General features: G+C 33.9%; 1 protein-coding gene across 20 annotated transcripts in view; it reads right to left on the minus strand.

The window, feature by feature from the left end:
* Window positions 1-16,744, minus strand: part of ADGRL3 (adhesion G protein-coupled receptor L3) — a 492,209-nt gene that overhangs the window by 49,504 nt on the left and 425,961 nt on the right. The window lies entirely within an intron of this gene.

A 16,744-nucleotide genomic window follows, 5' to 3' on the forward strand; every position in this document is an offset into this window, starting at 1 on the left:
AAGAACAACTAAAACATAAAAAAAAAAAAGCACAACCGAGTATTTAAAACAAGTCTGTACTTACTAAAGATTCCAATAAATGGAACCATGGGAGGCACTGAAATACAATAGAAAGCAGACACGTTTTATTTAACTGTGGACAAGTAAGGTAACCTTCATGAGCTTTATAAGCTTCAGTTGACTCACCAGCACAATGAGTAAAATAACCGCACTAGGATCTTCTCAGAGTTAAATGGATCCAGGTAAGAAGAGTCTATGGCTCCAGGCTATCAGTTGGTTAAGAGCTATTATTGAAAAGTACTCTGAATTCCTGAATTTTTCATTCATATGGAACAGTGAAAGTCCATTGGTAAAGAATTTTAAGACGTCGGCCCACATAGATCGTGCATGAGAGCCAGTTACTTCCACAGTGAGTAGGCCTAATTAATGACCCAAGATCTCTACCACATACTACTTTTAATAAGATGTTATTGTTCCCAATTAAATTTGTTACGAGGAATCTAATCTTAAAATTATGTCAATGAGGAAAAAGATTAAGCAATATAATAAATAAATCCAATTTTGTAGATATATAAAAAGCTCCAAATGGCAAAGTAAGAAATCTTAACTCAATCACATTTTATGCCAAAGGGCAGCCTCAGTAAAGTACTAAGAATCAACATCAATCAGAATGTATTCTCTGATGATAACGACATTAAGTTAGAAATCAGTAACTAATACAATATGCACACACACACGAGCAATTATCCATCTGTTGCTACACCCAAAATAGCTTCAAGCCCCCCAAAACACTTTACAAACAAGTTCTATCTAATATTCAAGTAACAAATAATTCTTTTCTCATGTAAGTTAGGCCTGAACAGAATAGAAGGAAAACTCTGAGACTACTATAACTTAGCAGGTAAGGAGAGTTTAAGACAGTAAAAAACAAATTATAAGAACATCTTACTTAAGAACTTACATAAAAATCCTAAAGAAGCTATTAAATAGAAACATCTCATGGTGCATCAACATCATGATCCATTAAGATTTACCTCAGGATTGTAAGGAATATATTAAAAGAATTTAAAAAATAATTCTGGAAAAAAATATGTGAAAGAATAATAAAAGTCTATGAGTCACTAAGGCAATTTTGAAAGACACAATCAAAATGGGAAGACTCACTCTACCAGATATTAAGCAAGTTCTGGTAATAATATGGTACAGGTAGAATAGCAAAGTGTAAGTCCACGAAACAGAAGAGAGAATACAGAAACACGGTTTTGATACAGGAGAGTGTGGTAGCATCAATCTGGTGGAAAAGATGGAATATTTAGCAAATGATGTTGGAAATTTGGCTCATTAGATAAAGAATTCAAAATATCCTCCAAAGATCTAAAAAGTACTCACTGTAGAGGAAAGGTTAATGGTTTAAATGTATGTGTTTCTTTGTAACAAAGGCAAAATTAATATTAAGAGACATGACAGATTGGGCAGAGACATATACAATGGCAAAAGCATTCAAATTGCAGTATCCGCAAGTAAAGGAGAAAGTATATGGGAAAACTAACAGGAAACATAGGAAAACATTAAAACTTATTTTAAAAAATAGAAAATCTAGCTGGGCATAAATAGTTTACTAAAAGGGTTCCTCTGAGTATTATTGAAGAGGTTGCCTATGTGCTATTTCATTATATTGCACAAATGAAAGTTACTGAGTGGAAGATGTGGCAATTTTAGAAACCTTTATACAGCTAATTGAGCAGAATGTGGTAAATTCAAAGAAGGCAGAAAAATCAGAACTAGAATGACAAGGATGGTTACAAAGAAAATATGCCATTTTTTATTTCTTTCTTGGTATAAGTCATGTATTACTAGCCAATAATGTCGATACTTTTGCTGATAAATTATTACCTTCTGTGCTCATGGCTTGTTTTGTCAATCTCATAATTAAGCAGTTTTAAATTATAACCTTAGACTATCAATCTCAGTTCTGGAACTGAGAGGACTTTGCAATCAGCACATTGAAGGATCTGACTGAAAATATCAACTGCAATAGAGAACATTCCATAGTATTCTAAAATGCATACTCAGTGCATAAATGGCACATTTATGAAAGTTCCAGGGACTCTGATGACAGACCTTATTTAAAATGCATAATTGTATGTAGTGGAAAAATCCAGCAACAATTGGGACTCAGCCAAGAGAAAATTAGATTAAGAAATTTTCATGTGTGGACTGAGCAGCTCAAGACACAACATTCTACTATACTGTCTGCACATTTTAATTACAAATTCAATGATTTAATACATAATCCTTTATTTAAAGTAACTATGACTTATATGCTTTCACCACTTTTTAAAATGAGCTAAAGGAAAAAAAAAACAGTTTTATTTTATTAAAAAAAAACACAGTTTTAAAACACAGTAACACTCCTGTAAGAAAGCACTCCTGGAAAACAGGAAAATGAGAAAAGTTGAAGTCTGAAAGAATGTTATCTTCTTCCTTCACTGTCGTTTTTACTTGAATGAGAGGTATACCCTCAGAATTAGGGGAAACTGAAATGCATCCAGAGTACGCTGATAAGATTTTCAGTCCATCTGTGCAGTCTATAACCCCTGTGGTGATTAATTTGCCAATCAGGGTCACCTATTTATTACCTTTAATCGTAGAGCATTTTAGTCTCCTTTTATTAATTGGGATATATTTAAGTAGCCTGAGCTGTGGTTCTTCAGACTTGTGTATCTCAGTATTTTCTAGAATTTGGGAAGACAAGTGTAAGTAGTGTTGTCACCCATCTAGGGGACTTTTCCATCTCCACTGGTAGGGACTCTATTGCTTAAGATGGTAAGTGATGGCAAAAAGTAAGTAATGAATTTGGACAACAAAAAATGGTAACAGGCTTATTCCTTCAATTCATTTTAACATTCTTTTGGGTATATCTCTTAATCCAATCCAACTTTCCACCATTTCCCTTCCTCCCCCCAGAATTCCATATCTTGTCCTTTGAAATTCACAGTCAAATATCCACAAATTCCCCTCTACAGTAAATTTCATCTCTGGGTATTTCTGTCACCTTCATGCCTTAAGAGAAATTGTCCCCTGTTGACAGGACTTTCCACGCAAACTCAAATATTGGTTCTCTCACAACCCTGAGGCAGTAGAAGTGCCATGGCCAGACCATGATTTCTCCTGTCAAACCCCCAGCTTTTTTGAGGTTCTTGCCATCAGATGTTTACTACCACTCCAGGCCCCTATTTTTCTTTCTCTACAGTTACTATACATCACTCCATTTGTGATCATACTTCCCTGAGGCCAATCTAGATCCTATGACTTCTTACTTTCTTACATCCCCTTTCACTTTTAATGATTCTAAAACAAAACAAAACAAAAACCCTGAATAGGTGGGCATTGCTAGAAAAAAAAAAAACAAAAATAAAACACCAAACAAAAAACCAATACACAACCATGATTACTTAAGACATGCTAAATTCGTGACAATAAATTTCTTTCTTTTCCTTCCTCCCTCCCTTCCTTCCTTTCTTCTTTCCTTCCTTCCTTCCATCCTCTCCCTCTCTCTCTCCCTTTCTTTTTTCTTTTTTAGAAATAGAGAGAGAGTGAGCGGTGGGGGTGGGGTGGGAGGGGTTTGGGGCAGAGGGAGAGAGAGAATCTTAAGCAGGCTCCATGCCCAGATCCAAGGCCTACTTGGAGCTTGATCTCAGGACCCTGAGATCATGACCTAAGCCAAAATCAAGAGTCAGATGCTTAACCGACTGAGCCACCCAGGCACCCCGACAAAAAATTTCTAATGGCACTTAACAGTGTCTGACAAGCCAACGATACTTCCCTAGCACATATGCTTTTCCATTTTCTATAAGTAATAGTTCACATCTTCCTTCAACCTCAAACTTTCCTCTCATCCTAACCTCTCAGCTGAATGTTGTCATCTATTTCCTCGAAAAAACAGAAGCAATCGGACAGTTGCAAACACACGGGTGCACTGTCCAGACCGTGCAATCTCTTGTACAGCTCCTGAATTTATCTTCCAGCTGCTGCATGCTTAGCTGCTAAAGGCTTACCCCCTGTGACCTACAGATGATTGTGCTTGGGCACTAGAGTTATTATGCCCACATAGCCAGCAGTGCCTGGGAGTTTACATTCCATTCTCACCCCACAGCAAGCCTGTGGTCAATTACTAACAGGTGTGAAGTTATACAATCCCAGCTCCTTTGCCTCAAGGTCGGAAAGTTCTAAAGTGTAATTTACACTCAGAGCTCCCTTTGGGATCATGGTCAGTCTGAGACTTCACCCAAAATGACAACATTGCATGCTTCTTCCCCTTAACCAATACTGCTCCCCCTTACTTTCTTACTGATTTCTTCTGAAAGCACTTCCTTAATAAGGTACTTGAGCTGAATACTTGGCTCAGAGTCCACCTCTGGGAGGACTCTACAAGAATACTGACAGAAATGTTCTCATCTTTCCAAAACCAAATCTATCAACTATCTTCAACAGTCTATACACATTTCTTCCCTCCTTTTATAATGAAAGAATTGCCTTTGTTCTTACAAAGCCAATATATCTGCTCATCCTGTAATGACTGTACTCTCTTGTGCTTCATCAATGTCTCCTTCTCTACCAGCTCATTCCCATCGGGAAACATACTTTAGTATTCCTTACTTTTAAGAAAAAAAAAAAAAAAACCCTTCTTCCTAGATCTGAGAGAGTCTCCAAGAATCTTATGTTATCATTTACTGAAAAATATATCAAGACTTTTCTATACTAGTAATCCATACTTGCTCATTTTCTTAAAAGCTACTCTATTTAGGCATTCTTTCCCCATAACTCCACAGTGCCCCTGTCATTGACAAATCCATTGTTAACTTTTTCCATCTTATCATACTTGACCATTCAGAAATATTCTATGATTGACTACTCCCTTCTATTCTTGGCTTCCATGACATAATGTTATTACATTTACCTTGTTAACCGTACTTTCTGAGTCACCTTTACCAGAAAAACATTCTTCTTGGGTGGTTTTATTCAGAAATTCACCTTAAATTCCAGCAACTCTGAAATCTCTCTCTCTAATCCTGACAAGACTGTTGTGCCAGTAAAACTTCTCACAATTGCATTTTGCTAGCATGATTTTATAGTTCATAACTTAAAATATGAAAATCATAGGTTTTTAAAGATGGGGCCCTTGGTGATCATGTAATCCAATCAATATTTAGATTTAAAGTTTCAGAAGTATGTACTCAGTATAAAATGATGTTTACTGAAAAGAAAATCATATCTTTAAAATTAAACACCATTTTAGATGTGCAATGTGATATGACAAAGGCTATATGGTAATGATTAAGGAAATGGACCCTCAAGTCTGACAGTCTCCTGAAATCCTAGTTCTGGCACTAACTAGCCATGAGGTCTTGAGCTGAATTAATTACCTTCTTAGAAACTTAGAAGGTTTAGTACAAAGATTAAATTGACACATGGAAAGGACTTAGAATTGTGCCCAGCACATAGTAAAACTTCAACAAATTAACTATTTGTCTTATTATTTTGCATATAATTTCAAATAGACTCAACACATAAAATCTCAAAGTGCTATTTAATCAAGTATAGCAATTATAGTTGATTTAGGGGCAGAACCAGGGAGTACTGGTTTTTATTTCAGAATCCATGACTGAATTTTTACTTAGTGTATGTGACTCAAAATACAATATAGTATTTAACTTAATATTGCCTACAACATTTTAATTTAAGTATTTCCAAGAAGCATTTGAAACTTGTGTTGATTCAGATTTGGAGTCTCAAAGTCTTTCAGCCCAATATTATTTATTCAGTTTCCCACAACATATTTTCAAAATCAGTAAGTTTTGGTCAAGTTTCAGACAAATTTATATCCATATATATAATCACTACATAAATAAAAATTACAATTTAAAATAATGTGTCATTTTAAAGAAATCTCTATTAGAAAAAAATGTATTTCCAGTTGGTTCTGATTTCAGTAACCAGGCAAACCCTTAAAAGTCCAAAGATTATGATACCAGTGAGATTTCTTGAGTTCTTCATTCAGCCTTTGGAAGTACTTGTATCCTCCATGTAATACTTCAAAGAACTATGACTTAAATAATCACTGCATAAAAATTGGCTTATGTATTGAAAAAAAATCTACTTGGAAGTAATCAAAAAGTGATTCAAATGCCTTTACTTACAATTTGGAATCTACAATTCCTTGTATAATTGTTTATAATCTGAAACTTCATTAAAATAAATATATTAAGAGTGAATGAACTCATATTTGTGAGTTTTACCCATAATACATAAGAGTTAATTTTGCAACATAGAATTAAACAAGATATTTCTAAATGTATGTATTCATTTTTGAACCTTTATTCAAACGTTTAAAATTTAAAGGAAAATAAACAGCAATTATACTGTTTAAATGAACAAAAAATATAAAAACAGAGTAGGTTTAAAATCTTTATCCCCAAATTATAACTAGATTCTCACATTAATTTTTAAATTACATATCTAAAGCAATTTACAACACTAGAATGAGCTCTTACAAAAAATTTGGAGACAAATGAATCACAGTAATTAAATGTTCTCATTTTCATAAGATTTGATTAAATTTTCATTATGTAGCTATATACACAGTAGCATATTAATAATAGAAAATTTGACTTGATTTTTTTGAAACTTTTTCAGAGGTTAGCAATATAGGATGACTCTCAAAGATGACATTCTTTGCTCTGTTACTAATATGTTTGTGGACATAATGTAGGGCAAGCCATTTTCAAGTAAAATTTTTTATAAAGTACTATAATATTCATCAAACTAACTTCAAAAAATCAAGATTGCTATGGTATAACAAAAAGTAAATATTGGGTCTTTGTTCCTGGGGCAGAGTTTTGAAAACCCTTGAAATCTCTTGAGTGATATCAGCATCTTTTGGATGCTAATGAATGATGGGGGTGAGCAGAGGGAATAGGGGAGGGAGAAGGTGAGCAGGGTGGACAAGTCTGGAGAAAAGCCATGATTACAGGGTTGGAAACTTCATCCCCACTCCCACCTACAAGTCCACCCCCACCAAGGGGGCACACACAGATTGAGTTCTATCACTATTGGCCAATGATTTAATCAATCACACCTTTGAAATGAAGCCTCCACTAAAACCCCTCACAGAGCTTCTGGGCTGGTGAAAAATTTGAAGGGCGGGAGGGTAGACCCCAGAGAGGCCATGGAGTTCTGCACTACTGCTACCTCAATCCCTCACCCTTCCCCATCTCCTCCATTTGGTTTTTCCTGAGTTGTATCCTTTAGAGTAAAGCTACAATTTTAAGTAAAGCACTTCCCTGAATTCTGTGAGATGTTCTGATGAAGCACTGTATCTGAGGGGTGGTTGTGGGAGCCCCTGAATTTGTAGTTCACTGGGGCAGAAGTGTGGGTAGCTTAGGCAACCCAGTTGAGGCTGGCATCCCAGTGGGAGGCAGTGTTATGAAACTGAGCCCTTAACCTGTAGGGTTTATTCTAACTGCAGGAGTTAGTGTCAAGATTGAATTTAATTGCTAGACACTTAGTCGGTGTTGGAGAATAGGTTGGGGTGTGGAAAATTGGTATATATGTGGTACATAATTGGTATCAGCAGTGCTGTCTGAAAATAACATACAAGTGCACAAAATATAACATTTTAAATTATACATAATCTTGCCACCAAAAGGTGACCATTATTCATTTTATAGTATATTTCCATTTAGTTTTTTTCTGCATGTATAGTTATTTCTGAGAAATAAGAATGTTCATCTTATATCCCAAGAGGTATATTAGCATGCTGCTCTCCTATATAGTATGCTTAATAAATTTTATGATATATAGCTTTGTATTTTATTTCCAGGAAGATAGCTAAATAAAGAATTGTTTCTAAGGTATCAAAATGCATACCTTGTTATTACTTAAAGGAAAAAGAATTTTGTTGCTTAGGTAATTTTTATTGATGATTAATTCTTCTCTAAACTCTATACCCTATTTATTTTGCCTCTTAAATTCATGAAATTACACATAGAATTTACTAAATATGTACAAAATAGAAAAGATTGACTTATTAATAAAGTATTTCATTTACATTTTATAAAAAGTACATATACTGTAAATCTTATATATATATAATATAATATACAGGCACAGACCTATATATACATACATGTAGGTATGGATAGATTTTATAAGTAGAATATAAGGTTTATGACTAATATATATTAATATTTATATTAATTATATATTAATATTTATGTTAATTATATATTAATACTTATATTAATATATAAAGGGGGAAGTAGAGGATTAAAATAATCTTATAATAATGTTATATTTTTCAAAGTTATATAACTTTCTTTCCAGGTAGGTGAATGCTTCTAAATACAATGAATACTTACTACTTATGAGTCATGATAATTTATCGCATTACTTTAAAGGAAAACATCTGCTGGTCAATAACTTAACAGAACTCAGTCATAATTTCATCATATAAAGGAAAATTTGTTTTGTCTGTACTCCTTCTTACATAAGACCAACCTTCACTTGTACACGAGATCCCATCCCCCCTTGCCTATCAAATGTAGAAACTACACAATTTTCCCCTCTTGCCAGCATCAACTACTTGTCCATTCTTACCAGATTAAAAGGAAGAGGTTATAATCTCTATCATGCTTAAATTAATCATTCAATAAAACAAAACCCAAATTCCCTTGACCCTATATTTCCCTCCAGCTACTATATTCCTTCGCTCTTATTTACAGAAAAATATCTGTGGCTTTTTTTACATGTGGTTTTTAACTCCTTCTTCCTATTCTCCCCTCAACCCACTGGAATAAGGTGTTGTCAATCACTCTGCCAAAACAGCTTCTGAATGCACAAGGATCTCCATGTGGTCCAGTGGTCAAGTCTAAGTTCCTATCTTAACTAAAAGGCTTGATTCCCATAGCTTCCAGGATCTCTAGCCTTCTTTCTATCTCACTGGCTGCTCTTTCTAAATCTATTTTGTAGGTTCTGCATTTCCAATATGTCTAAAAGTTAGAGTGACCCAGGGTTACAGCCACTGATCCTCTTATTGCATGTTTTTACTCTCAATTTCTTTATTTTATCCAGTATCAACAATTTAAAATAAAATCCACCTTGAACAATTTTCCTACAATTGCAGCTAGTACCCACACTCTTGGGTTCAAGGAGTGGCCAAGGCGCAGCTGTTTATGGGAGGCACAGATGGAGCTTAGGTCTTTACTGACATCATTGAGTTATTGAACCAACTCTGGAACCACCTACCTCTGAATGTTTTGTTCCATGTGTCATGATTTAGGCCACCACATTGATCAGTATTTGATAGTCACACCGAGAGCTATCCTAACAGAAACATATTCCTGTGACCAGTGAGGGAAACCAGGCTGGCTGGAATATCACTATCTCATTTTTTTGCCCTATCTACATACTACTTTTACTATTTGATTATTGTTATTTTCCCCCAGTCATCTCACGCTGCTTAATATTTAAAGGAAATGTATCACTGTGACAAATAAAAAAACAGGATTATTTGACATAATAGAAAGTAATAAATATATATAAAATGAAATCAATACTAAAAGAAAATAAAATATAGGGGTGCTTGGGTGGCTCAGTTGGTTAAGTGTCTGCCTTTGGCTCAGGTCATGATCTTGGGATCCTGGGATGGAGGCTCCCTGCTCAGTGGGGAGTTTGCTTCTCCCTCTCTCTCTGTCCCCCATCCCTCTGCTTGTGTGCTCTCCATCTCTCTCAAGTAAATAAATAAAATCTTTCAAAAAATAAAAATTAAAAATAAAATATAAAAACACACTGCATGCAAAAATAAAACAAACCTATACACTGATGACTCCAAATATAAATCTCCAGCGTTCATTGCTCTAACTGCCTACTCAACGTCTACATTAAGATGTTTAGTGGGGCGCCTGGGTGGCTCAGTCATTAAGCAACTGCATTCGGCTCAGGTCATGATCCCAGGGTCCTAGGATGGAGCCCCGCATCGGGCTCCCTGCTCAGCGGGGAGCCTGCTTCTCCCCCTCCCTCTGCTTCTCCCCCTGCTCACGCTCTCTCTCTCCCTCTCTCTCTGTGTCTCGAATGAATAAGTAAAAAAAAAAAAAAAAAAAAAGATGTTTAGTAAGTCTCTCAAAGTTATGTTGTCAAAAAAAAAAAAAAAAATCTCCTGACTGACCTCTCAGGCGTTTTTCCTACAATGTTTTAAATCTTAGTAATAACAACTCACATTTCCAGTACCCCAAGCGAAAAACTTTGAAATCACAATCCACTCCTTCCTCTGATATTCTATATAAAATAAATTTGCAAATTCTATGTAAGTTCTATCTCCAAAATAAATCCAAAATTTTAGTACTTCTCATTTATTAAATAAATTAATGAATAAAGAATAAAAATCAAATCAAAGTTCATATATTAAAAATTAAATATGCGAATAATATGGAACGCAAATATTATTTACTTAAAATTATTCTCAGATTTCTACAACTTTTTTGAAAATCTGCAGCTAAGTATTTTTAGGGAAAAAATGAGTCTAGTTACTTCAGAAATGTTGGTTTCATAAAAAAAAATTCCATTTACCAAGTACTCAAAGTCTGACTGCACATTTCACATTGGAGACAGAGGATATCTGAGTCCAAGTCATATATAAAAAAACAAAGGAGCTGCTAATTTTTATGTTTTTATTATAAAGAAGAACTATTTTTCCCTTAGGTAGTCTTTCAGGCTTTCTCATCCTTAGACTGCACTGCAATGGACTCTCCTAAATTTGATATAAAACTATTTTGTAGAAAAGTGAAACTATTATTTAATCTCAAGGTATAATGCAGGACAGCTCCAGTGCACCTATAACAGTCATCTTCAAGCTGTTTTTCTCAAATGTCAGCTCCCAATGTATAAAGTATGCCAAATACAGTGATGCATAAAACACCTGGCTCCTAGAAAGATCATAGGGGGATTTAAATTAATTTTAATGAAGAACCTTTAAAAAAAGGAGCCAACACTTCTTCATTTCAGAAAACTTAAGATTACAGCCTAAATTGTATGATACAATGAGACTGGCAACAAAATTTGCAGAATGCACATCTTTGTGAATCTGTGGCTGAAATTCATTTTCCAAATAAGTAATTGTTAAATGCTTTTACTGTTGAAATTAAGTTAATCAGTAAGGGACTGCCTACTACCTACTTCCTTAACGTGTTTGAAGCAAATCTAGTGATCTTATAGCAAGCAACACACAGAACTCCAAACAGTGTTGTTTAGTCTTCAAATACACCCGGATCATTTATGATAATGTTATTGTACATTTCCAGTGATTTTTAACCACAGACCAAGGAAATGGAGGAAGACTGGGGAAAATGAAATAACAGATGATATTCCTTTCAAAATTTTCTTGAACACTATTTTCTTTTATTACAATGAATAAATAAATCAATTACTAGTTTTACTCTTTCTAGAGCTAGAGTGCTTATGGTATGTATGAGCATTAGGAAGTTTATCTGATAAAGAAAGATTTGGTAAAACACATCTTTAGTATAGTATGTTGATCCAGTAATCTTTTTACAAAAGAGGTGACAGTTTTTAAACACAACATCACTAAATATTTAATATAATTAGAAATGTGTAAAATTTAAATTTGAATTTAGTAGTTTTGGTGGTGAAAGGTAAACTAAGAATGAAATCAATTGCTTGGAGATACAAGCTATTCCTTTTTAAGTCTGCATGGACTATTGGACTACACTGAGCTTCCTTTTAAAACAATTAAATTGATATTTCAAAATTTTTATATCACTAGCTAATATTTTGAGAAAAGTGAGAAAGTACTCAAAATATTTTCCTAAAAACTCATCCAGAAACTTTGAAGTGGATCAATATTTTTGCTAAGTACAACTCAGAACTAGATTTACTTTCCTCATAAAGGTTCAAACTCTTTTTAGGATACTCTGACTACAGTATAAAGACAATACCATTTGAAAAGGAGGCTCTCTCCTTTCCTGCATGTGTCCTTTCTCTCTAGCTACATATACATATATATCCATGTTAATATGTTAATATAAAGGAGAAAAATTAAAGAGTTAAAATATTCTTGTGATACTGTTGCATTTTTCAAGATTATTTCAATTTGTTCTTCTGCCTTCAATCTTTAGAACCCTACCCCCTTATTCTAGAAATAATGTAATACTAGTAATAATGTAATAAGGTAACATCAAACTGAATGTAATTCTGACTTGACGGCTTCTACCAATACCTAGAAACATAGTCCTCAAAGTAAAAGTTACCTTCAAGAACAGAATAAGTTATTGTGGATGCTGGTAAGGTACAACATTTTTCTATTCATCCCTAAGCCTTCTTAGATTTCTTTATGTAGGGCATGTGTCCAAACTCACTAAGCATACTTCTTTTTCTTTTTGTCAGAACTAACTACAGAATTTGTTACTTATTAATTAAATGAGCATTTCCCTCCTAGAGCCAATTCTTTCATAATAGAATAAGTTTGGCTTAAACTATATATATATATATATATATATATACATATATTTATAATTTACATATTTATATATATATCTTTATACACATTCTTAATGACACCACATGGTAAACAAAGCCAATCAAATTCTAATGGGATTTTGATATGAGATTGAGCAAATTTCACCATGGAAAGCACAAAGAACTAAAGGCAGCAGTATATTTTCACATAGTATTTCAAAATAATCAAACCATCTTGTATGGGCACAAATTATGTGATGTATGCATTACACATATATTTAATTATCTGAAAACTCTACAAAGTAGATACAATTATCCCCAGTTCCAAGGAGATACTGAGACTGAGAGCCATGATGAAACTTTCAAGGTAATATAACAATGATTAGATGGAACAGAAATTCAAACCCAAGTGTCTGACACTGAATCATTACTCCCCTGTACTACTGTGCCTTCCTTTAGCAATTAGAGAACTGGGAAGAAGGAAGCAAAGTGAAACTATTTCTTTAAACCACCTGACAATATGTTTGCCATCCCATCACTCAAGCCAAACCTAGGTGAAGAGGAGAGACCAGAAATCAGAAAACATGTCTAAGCCAAAATGAGAAGTCCAGATGCAGAATTCTGTACATGGGAAAGGAGCTAAGGGACAGACACAGAGAAGGGAAGACTAAGTAGACTCCCTGTCACTCCATACAGGCACCAATTTTCTTTCTTAGCCCGAAAAGCCTCTACCATTACTTTTCACTCCTTAAAGTACCTGTGATGTTATTAAACCAGTAATAGAAGAAATAGTTGATAACTATGCAAGCAATACATTTTTATTGTGAAGGTAAAAGTTAAAAGTGCTCTAAATGCCCCTCAAGAATTAAAGTTTTACATGTCATAATACTTCAGCAATAATATAATTTGATTCAATAACTGTTTTATTACTATTTACACATATATGTATATATTTAAAATTAGTTTCAATTTTTGCTATGATTACTGTAAGCTCTAATTTCAACTTGCCAGAAACTCAACCAGAAAATTCAAATGAGTGGAATAACTTTTCTTCCCCCAAATACAATTACTCATTTTGATGAAAAAGAGACAAAGACAAGTAAGCGAAAAGCAAACAGAAATGTATTTTTAAATTTTGATTATGTTTTTGGGAATCTGAGAAATGGAACCCCATTTCCTTGGTAATCATGTTACCTATACTAATTCACTCTATTATTATTTGTTCTGGAGTATATCAGTAATATAGTAATGAGCCAGCAAAATGAAAGCTCTAAACTAACACACACACACACACACACACACACACACACACACACACACACACACGTGTTTATTTTAATGACCGTGAAGTAAATTTTGAATTAAAACATAATTAAATTGTTTTTTAAAATAATAATTAAATTAATTAGGGGAAACTGGGAGTCAGCCAGGAATAGTGTTAGGGAAAATAAAGTCAGTAGAGAAATAGGAAGGGTAAAACCTGAAGCAAAAGGGAGCCCATCTAGAATGGCCAAAGGGGCAAATGGCTTAAAAGAGGCTAAGGAAAGAAAGGAGCAACTAGAACAGGAAGGCTTAGTGGGGCGGGGTAGGGAGTCTCGACTACTGTGTGAGAGTAACAGGAAGCCAATGAAGAGTTTTACCCAAGGCAATTGCATGATGGGATTTACGCTTTTCAAGAGATCACTCTGGCTGATAAAGGTAGGGGCAAGAATCAATATGGGGAAAGAAGTTACAAGACCACTGCAGTGTTTCTGCAGAAGTTGATGGTGGCTTAAAAAAATGGTGGCAGTGAATATGGGGAGAAGGAAACACATTTTAGATAAAGGACAGATCTATGTGTGAAAGAATATGTATAATAAAGACAGTAAATATTTGATAAATGAATGAATGGTTTTAGAAAGACACTGACTTCCAAATATCCTTATATGGTGGGTTTTCTCCTCAATAAATTGAGCACAGTGGCCCATCTTATTCAGCATTTTACAAAAATACAAAAAACAAAAACAGGAAGACATTAACTTTTACGTCCTTTCCAGATAAATGATGCTTATGTCTCCAAAATAAATACTCCCATACCACCCATAACATTTAAAAATACATTTTACAAAGATCCTTATTTTTTTAAATAAAACGGATGCCAGATTTTGTGTGTTTTCCCTAATGTTCAAAATTATTTTTACCTTTCTTAAATTCTTCTTTCCTAATCAGTTATGCTCTGCTGATTCCTTTACATGTACTTCTTAAATAGTTAATATGTTTTCAATAAAATGAGATGTCCTTCAGAGTCTGGGAAGTTTTAAGGAATATTTTCTTGAGATTTCTTTCTTATTTTCTCTCTTCAACATGCCCCTATATCTTGCAGATGGCCACTTTTCCTACTTCATAGAGGAGAGCAGGCAAAAATTCCTCCATTTACTGCCCTGCCCTTGTTCCTCCAACATAATCTACATCACACCTATTATTTATTTCACCCAGTCTCAGTGGAAAAGAATCCTCCTTCCCAGCTTCTCTTACCTTGGTAGAAAAGTGTCCCTCATGTAATCTAATAGAGTGGAATGCTTGACCACTGTTCTGGACATCTAAAATCTCTACCCTACAATTCCTCAGGTCACAGCTATAACAATCATTCCCTTTCCCATGCTTCTAACCACTCTATTATTGGTTCTTCCTCATCAGCATGTCCGTGTTCACGTTTTTTTCTATTTTGAAACCACCCTCTCTAACAACTACTTAATGTCTCTCCTTGCTTTATTGACTCTTTTAAAAAAAAATCATCAAAAGCTGTGTATATTCCTCTGCTCATCTGATGGTTGGGTATTTCATTATTATACACATTTTATTTCAATTTTATTTTTTTAAAAAATAGTTAATACCTTCATTTATTTTTAAGTAAGTTCTGAGCCCAATGTGGGGCTTGAACTCACAACCCCAAGATCAAGAGTCACATGTTCTACTAACTGAGCCAGCCAGGTGCCCCATTATTATACCCGTTTTAAAGATGACGGGAAGGCTCAGCAAGTTTAAATAAACTTCCCAAAGGCTATATAAACTATAAAGCAGTTTGGACAGAATTTAAATCAAGATATTCTCTTTGCTTTGTAATGTAAAGCTTAATGCCCATCAATGTCATTACATGAATTATTGCCTTTTACGTGTTTGTTTTTTTAAACAATAACATCATAAAGATTCAACCCATATCACTTAAAGAAATATACATGAATAAATACAGAACAAATTGATCTTTTAAAATATGTGACTGTACTAAGTACAAGAACTTTTTCCCCTGATTCTTAACATTATAAAAGCTGTTATTAAATATCAAAGTATTTACTTCTGATAGTATGTTAAAAACCTAACATAAATGGTAATAAAGTATTACTTGCATTTTGCTTTATACTATAAAATAATAGATACAAAGATGTTGTAATTTACACCAAGGGGAGTAAAACTATGATGTGACAGAGAAAACGTATTTTATATGCCTATTTATTTATCCAAATTCAATTTCATCAGGAAAAGACAGTACAAGGAACTAATTACTACAGTTTAGAAGGGCAGTCTAATTGTACACAATTCAACAAAATAATGACTATTACCTCAACTAAATAACATTAAGAACTACAAAAGTCTACTACTCATAGTAGATAATTCCTAGTTTGCTACATTACATTTTTCTAATTTCTTAGCTACCTTTTTCAATTAAGTTAGACAGATGGTTCCTTCAAAAAAATGAACCGCTTCATGTCAATACACTTTTGTCACTAACGTCTTTAATTTACTGCTTTATCCTATAAACATTCATTAACGGCCTACTATGGGCAAGGAACTATGTCAGGAACTAAATGTAGAAAGATGGAAAATGAGTGACATAGCTGCTATCTGAGGTAGTTCAAGAAGAATGTTCAAAAGTCACAGGTGACCTCATGAAACTTCTGAAAGTACATTCATTGAAATAAAAAATTTAGCCAGGTTAATACATAGCATAGGCAAATTATATACAAATTGCAATTTAATATATAATATATTAATGACTAATGTACATCTCCACATTACTATCTTTCCCAATTGTCACAGCCTCTGAAGGAACAAGATAACATTTTTGGTTATACTGAGGAAATATTTTTCTTTTCAGAAAATGTAAATTAGCTTCTGTGTATATACAAAAGTGCTACTAGTGTGGAAATGTGAATATTTTCATATCTCTGCATGGCAA

The sequence above is a fragment of the Eumetopias jubatus genome, unplaced genomic scaffold, assembly GCF_037043125.1.
Source record: "Eumetopias jubatus isolate StellerSeaLion01/CBP00866 unplaced genomic scaffold, mEumJub1_p1.0 scaffold_2, whole genome shotgun sequence".
NCBI lineage: Eukaryota > Metazoa > Chordata > Mammalia > Carnivora > Otariidae > Eumetopias > Eumetopias jubatus.